This window comes from Camellia sinensis, chromosome 8, assembly GCF_055761805.1.
Source record: "Camellia sinensis isolate YWXY chromosome 8, ASM5576180v1, whole genome shotgun sequence".
Taxonomy (NCBI): Eukaryota; Viridiplantae; Streptophyta; class Magnoliopsida; order Ericales; family Theaceae; genus Camellia; species Camellia sinensis.
The window spans coordinates 179,366,593-179,372,592 of NC_138968.1; positions in this window are offsets into that span (position 1 = coordinate 179,366,593).

Here is a 6,000-nt window from a genome sequence, read left to right on the forward strand (position 1 = left end):
GGGCACAGTTTAATGCGGTCTTTTATGATAAATTTTTTCCCCAATGTTTCAGGGATCAGAAAGTGTCTGAATTTCAGGAACTCAAACAGTGAAGAATGTCTGTGGCGGAGTATGAAACTAAATTCACCGATCTGGCACGGTTTGCTCCACATATGGTGGATACTGATTACAAGAAAGCACGAAAGTTTGAAGGTGGACTGGATTTAGAGGTGTTTGATCGGGTAGGCGCATTAAAATTGCCTACTTATGTGGAAGTTTTAGACAGATCCTTAATGGCGGAAGCCACCATAGCCGCCATGAAACAAAGTCAAGCCCCAGCAGCTACAACAAATGATTGGAGAGGAAAAAGGTCTGGATTTAGTTTTAAAAGGGGCCGGGCTTTTGTCAATAAGAAGCAGAATACGGCGTCTATAAGCAGCTCGAGCCAGAGTAGTGGGTCTATTCCGGTCTGTTCTGATTGTGGTAAAAGGCACAGGGATGTGTGCTACGAAGTGTCCGGTGCTTGTTTTCGATGTGGCCAAGCAGGTCATGTAGTGAAAGATTGCCCACTCAGGTCTGAGACTACTAACCGTCCTGCAACAAGTTTAGCTGGATCCGCTTCTGTGGCCAAAACAAATGCAAAGGCCAATACTGGGAAAGAACCCCTGAGACAGGGTCGAGTGTTCGCCTTAGTGTCCAGCGATGTACCAAACACCTATACTGTGGTGTTAGGTACACTCCCTATATGTTCTCAAAATGCGTGTGTACTGATAGATTCTGGTTCTACACATTCCTTTGTATCGCGTGCTTTCTCTCAAAAATTGACTAGACCATTAGAACTTATGACATACGTGTTATCCGTGTCTACACCATCTGGGGATTCTATGATGTGTGCTCATGTTTATCCAACATGTGATATTATGATTGGCGATATGATGTTATATGTTGACTTATTACCCTTGAACATTAGTCATTTTGACTGTATTTTGGGAATGAACTGGTTAATTAAATACTGTGCTACTATTGACTGTGCAAGTAAATCTGTTGTGTTTAGACCATTGAGTATACCTGAATTTATTTTTACTGGGGATGGGGTAGTCCCTCCCCCATATCTGATTTCTGCTATAAAAGCTGTGAAACTGCTTAGGAAGGGATGTAGGGGTTACTTGTGTTGTATACTGACTGCACCATTTGACAGTACTAATATAAAAACTATCTCTGTTGCTTGTGAATTTCCCGATGTGTTTCCAAATGACTTACCTGGAGACTTAGGCCCCGTTTGGGAACTAACTTTTTTAGCCAATTAGCCAAAAAGTTACTAAATTAGCCAATTAGCCAATTAGTCATACCAAAAAGTCAACAATTATGGCTTCTCTCTACTTTTTGCACAGCTTTTCGTAATTAGTCAAAAAGTCATCCCAAACATATAAGTTTTTTTTACCTACCTTTTTAGCCAATTAGCCAAAAAGTTACTAAATTAGTCTGTTCCCAAACGAGGCCTTAGTTGATAGGGAAATTGAATTCACTGTTGAGGTGTTACCGAGGACACAACCTATTTCCAAGACTCTCTATAGAATGTCTAGCTCATAATTGAAAGAATTGAAAACACAACTGCAGGAGCTATTGAATAAGAAATTTATCCGTCCGAGCACTTCACCGTAGGGTGCTTCGGTCCTATTTGTCAACAAGAAAGATGGGTCTTTGAGGCTATGTATAGATTACCAGGAATTGAACAAAGTAACTATCAAGAACAAATACCCTCTGCCCCGAATAGATGACTTGTTCAATCAACTTCAGGGAGCCCAAGTATTTTCCAAAATTGACCTCAGGTCTGGGTATCATCAATTAAAGGTTAAAGCTGAGGACATAGAGAAAACTGCATTCCGAACTAGATATGGACATTATGAATTTTTAGTGATGTCGTTTGGGATGACCAATGCACCTGCTGTTTTCATGCATCTTATGAACAGAGTGTTTAAATCATTTCTAGATGAATTTATTGTTGTGTTTATCGATGACATTTTGATTTATTCCAAAGACAGGGAAGAACATGAGAACCATCTGAGAACTACTTTGCAGATTTTGAGAGAAAAGAAATTATATGCTAAATTGTCCAAGTGTGAATTCTGGCTTGACAGCGTGGTATTTTTGGGCCATGTAATCGACAAAAATGGTGTTTCCGTTGACCCTCAGAAAATTGAAGCTATTGTGGATTGGCCTAGACCAACAAATGTGACAGAGATTAGAAGTTTTCTGGGACTTGCAGGTTACTACAGGAGATTTGTGAAAGACTTTTCCAAGCTTGCTATGCTATTGACCCAGTTAACTCAGAAAAATGTGCCATTTGACTGGAACGAACAAAGAGAGGCAGCCTTCCAAAAACTAAAAACCAGGTTAGTGACTGCACCAATTTTAACCTTGCCTAATGGTATTGATGCGTTTCAAGTTTACAGTGATGCTTCTTACAAAGGCTTGGGATGTGTGCTAATGCAAAACGGAAAGGTGATTACCTATGCTTCTAGACAACTCCGACCTCATGAAAAGAATTATCCAACACATGATCTTGAATTCGCAGTCGTGGTGTTTGCTTTGAAAATATGACGTCACTATTTGTATGGGGTAACTTGTGAGGTGTATACGGACCATAAGAGCTTGAAATATTTCTTCACCCAGAAGGAATTGAACATGAGGTAGAGGCGATGGTTAGAACTAATCAAGGATTATGACTTGCAGATTCTATATCATCCAGGGAAAGCTAATACCGTAGCAGATGCCTTGAACCGAAAATCCAATGCAAATTTGTCATGTTTGCTGCCCAATCAAAAAGAATTGCTGAATGACCTAGAACAAGATGGGCTGTTAACTGCTATTGCCACTCAACCTACAATTCTTGACGAGATCAAACAGAAACAGTGCGAAGATGACTACTTGAAAAAGATCACGAAGGAATTTGATTCAAAGCCGAGGCTAGGATTTGTGTTTGAGAATGATGTGCTGAAATTTCAGAACCGTCTTTATGTACTCGATTGTGATGATTTGAGAAAATGTGTTATGACCGAAGCTCACAGTAGTAAGTTTGCTATGCATCCGGGGAACACGAAAATGTATGATAATTTGAAACAGAATTTTTGGTGGCCTGGAATGAAAAAGAGTATTGCAGACTTTGTGGCTAGATGTCTACATTGCCAACAGGTTAAAGCTAAACATTAACGACCCGCTGGTTTGCTACAACCACTCCCAATACGGGAATGAAAATAGGAGCACATTACTATGGACTTCATTGTGGGATTGCCTCGTTCTTCTCGAGATATGGACTCTATCTGGGTTATAGTTGACCGTTTAACTAAATCTGCCTATTTCCTACCTGTCAAAACTATTTATAATGCTGACAAATTGGCCAAGATCTATATGACTGAAATTGTGAGATTGCATGGAGTACCAGTATCTATTGTGTCTGACAGGGACTCCAAGTTTGAATCGAGATTTAGGCAGAGTTTGCAACAAGCTTTGGGGACTGAATTGAGATTGAGTAGTGCCTACCACCCACAAACAGATGGACAAACTGAACCAACTAATCAGACTCTAGAGGATATGCTCAGAATGTTTGTGTTAGACTTCCAGGGGAATTGAGAGACTTATTTGCCATTAGCTGAATTTGTGTACAATAACAGTTACCATTCAAGCATTGAAATGGCACCTTACGAGGCTTTGTATGGAAGAAAATGTCGTTCTCCGATATGTTGGGCTGAAGTAGGTGATAGACCTTTGTTGGGACCAGAACTTGTGCAAGAAATAACCGAGAAATTGAAACTAATCCAGCAACGTCTGAAAACTGCATAAAGTCGGCAAAAGAGCTACGTTGATGTTCGAAGAAGAGATAGGGAATACGAAGTTGGGAACCATGTGTTCATTAAAGTGACCCCGATGAAGGGCCAAACTCGGTTTGGTGTTAAGGGCAAGTTGGTGCCAAGGTACGTTGGACCTTATGAAATCCTTGAAAAGATCAATCCAGTATCGTATTGGGTAGCTCTACCACCGGTAATGGAGCATATGCACAATGTATTTCATGTGTCGATGCTTCGAGAATATTTGAGAGATCCACTCCACGTCATTGAGCCAACACGTGTGCTTTTGAAAGATGATTACACCTACGAGGAAAAACCTATCCAGATTATGAATCGGAGGATCAAAAGACTGAGAAATAAAGAAATACCATTGGCAAAAGTTGATTGGCAAAACCATGGAGGAACCTATGCAACCTGGGAAACCGAGGAAGACATGATGAAGAGATATCCAGATTTATTCCCATTAGACCCAATGTTGTCCCGGAATGAAGGTAATTCGAGTTTGGAGGACCAAACTCTTTTAAAGGGGGAAGACTGTAATAACCCTGACCTCTGATTAATGTTAATTCGCACTTAATTATGCCTAACAGTAGATTAGGAGGAATTTGGAATTAATTTGCATGTGTGTCGTTTGATTTTTGTGTTCTATCTGTTCGGTGTAAAACGATATGTTCATGTTTTGACTTTGAACTACGAATTGAAAGTCTTATCGGCGCTCAATTCTGAAATTGATAAGTGTTATGTGTTAATTAGAATTTACGTGATTTTATGGTAGATTTAATTTAAATTGATTTGGTATGATTAAATAAAGTTAAATTACATCAACCTGAATTAATTGCATCTTTGCCACTAGTGGGCACTTTAGGCCATTAATAGATTTTATATCTTTTTGCATCATTCCTTCATTCTTTCTTAGACCAATTCGAGAGAGGGAGGGGAAGAGTAGGAGAATTTGAGTTCAACAAGAGATTTAGCTTGGAGACTTAGAAGAAATTAAAGAAGAATTGTATATTTGAGCTCCTACACCTAGAATTCAAGACCTAAGGTAGAGATTTCATCCCTTTGAACTTGAATTTGAATTGTTTCTTTCAGGGTTCATGGTTAATTAGTGTCTAAAGCTAGGAATTGGGTTAAAATGTTGAATTGAGGATTAATTCATGCATGCATGCATGTTTCATAGCATTTTGAAGGATAAGTTTCAAGAATTTCCTCATGCATGTGTTGATTTCATTCTAATTTTGGAAACACAATGAGTTTCATGTTGTTTGTTAGCATTTGATCATGTTTTGGAGAGCCTTAGCTCAAAAATGCACATGCATGTCATGTTTTGGATCATCTATAAAGTTTAAGTTGAGTTTGTGCATAATTGGTTTGCTCTTGGGCCATGATTTCTTGAAATGATGCTTTTAACATGTTGTTTTATGGGTTACCAAGTGTTTTCCAAAGTTTTGGCCCAGAAAAATGAGTTTTGGATGGTTGAATGTTGAATTTCATGTTTGGAGGTCAATCTAGATTTTCCAAAAATTTGACCCACGCTCGAGCGTGAACCCTAAGTACATGCATTCCGCTCGAGCAGCGAGAGTTACGCTCGAGCGTGAAATGCGTATACCCAGAAGTTTGTGTATTTTGCAGTCTGCTCGAGCGAGACTCTGAGTCTCATGCTCGAGCGTGAAAATCTTGCATCCAGCACTTTTGTCAAATTTTATAGTCCGCTCGAGTGAGGAAGTCCACGCTCGAGCAGAGCTTCGACATCTGCATGTCCACTCGAGCGGGGAAAGCCACGCTCGAGCGTGGACCTTATTTCAGCAAATTTTATGAAATGTTTTCCAATGCATTCTTACATCCTCATTCCATCCTAGGCATTCATAGGCCATGTTTAAGACTCCATAATGAGGATTGAAGGTTAGAAACACACTAAGAACAAACGAAACAGGTTGTGTTGAATTCGAAAGTATGTTTCAAGTGTGTATCTGTTATGTGTTCTGTAGGTCACGCGCCATACACTGTTAACCAATCTGCTCCATCTGTCTGTCTCAATGTCAACTGTGAGTAATAACTTAGTAAAGTTATATTCAACTGTATTTATTTTCTGTGTGATAAAATGAGATCTGTTTTCTGAAATGATATGTTCTGTTCAATGAATGATTGTCCAATTTCTGATATGTATTCGTGATAT